The sequence below is a fragment of the Bison bison genome, unplaced genomic scaffold, assembly GCF_000754665.1.
Source record: "Bison bison bison isolate TAMUID 2011002044 unplaced genomic scaffold, Bison_UMD1.0 scf7180017864468, whole genome shotgun sequence".
In the NCBI taxonomy this organism is placed as follows: Eukaryota; Metazoa; Chordata; class Mammalia; order Artiodactyla; family Bovidae; genus Bison; species Bison bison.
The window spans coordinates 4,182,860-4,184,452 of record NW_011495029.1 but is presented as its reverse complement, the minus strand read 5'-3'; positions in this window follow the sequence as shown (position 1 = coordinate 4,184,452).

Below are 1,593 nucleotides of genomic sequence, written 5' to 3'. Positions count from 1 at the left end.
GATCCTCTATTGTAGCTTTTGGAAATAAGCTGCTAAATAGAGCTGAGATTTCCCCTCCATTTTAATAATCATTGAGTTCAACCTTTCTGGTAAAACTATTGATTTAATTAAAATGCTATTTTTTTTGATAGGACATATTTATATATATAACCTGACAAGCAATTATGCAAGGAGACTTATGAAACCCATGAAAACAGTCTTGTTTATGTCTTTAGGAAAATTAATAAGACAATAGCCTTAAAAATACACAGTAGGGTCCTAGCTTAACAAAAATTAGGTTGTATTGTAACAGTTATTTATAACTGTTGTCAGTTGTCTGGATCTTAGAAAATGTATCCATGTATCTATCACAGTGTTTGGAACATAGGTGGTGCTCAAGAAATAATTCTTGAAATATACAATGCAGAAAAGACAATCTCTTAAACAAGTGGTGCTGGGAAAACTGGTCAACCACTTGTAAAAGGATGAAACTAGAACAATTTCTAACACCATACAAAAAAAATAAACTCAAAATGGATTAAAGATCTAAACGTAAGACCAGAAACTATAAAACTCCTAGACGAGAACATAGGCAAAACACTCTCTGACATAAATCACAGCAAGATCCTCTATGACCCACCTCCCAGAATATTGCAAATAAAAGCAAAAATAAACAAATGGGACCTAATTAAAATTAAAAGTTCTGCACAACAAAGGAAACTATAATAAGCAAGGTGAAAAGACAGCCTTCAGAATGGGAGAAAATAATAACAAATGAAGTAACTGACAAAGAACTAATCTCAAAAATATACAAGCAACTCCTGCAGCTCAATTCCAGAAAAACAAATGACCCAATCAAAAAATGGGCCAAAGAACTAAATAGACATTTCTTCAAAGAAGACATACAGATGGCTAACAAACACATGAAAAGATGTTCAGCATCACTCATTATCAGAGAAATGCAAATCAAAACACTATGGGGTACCATTTCACGCCAGTCAGAATGGCTACAAGCAATAAATGCTGGAGAGGGTGTGGAGAAAAGGGAACCCTCTTACACTGTTGGTGGGAATGCAAACTAGTACAGCCACTATGGAGAACAGTGTGGAGATTTCTTAAAAAACTGGAAATAGAACTGCCTTATGACCCAGCAATCCCACTGCTGGGCATACACACCCAGGAAACCAGAACTGAAAGAGACACGTGTACCCCAATGTTCATCACAGCACTTTTTATAATAGCCAGGACATGGAAGCAACCTAGATGTCCATCAGCAGATGAATGGATAAGAAAGCTGTGGTACATATACACAATGGAGTATTACTCAGCCATTAAAAAGAATACATCTGAATCAGTTCTAATGAGGTGGATGAAACTGGAGCCTATTATACAGAGTGAAGTAAGCCAGAAAGAAAAACACCAATACAGTATACTAACGCATGTATATGTAATTTAGAAAGATGGTAATGACAACCCTGTATTCAAGACAGCAAAAGAGACACAGATGCATAGAACAGTCTTTTGGACTCTGTGGGAGAGGGAGGGGGGATGATTTAGGAGAATGGCATTGAAACATGTATAATATCATATAAGAAATGAATCGCCAGTCCAGGT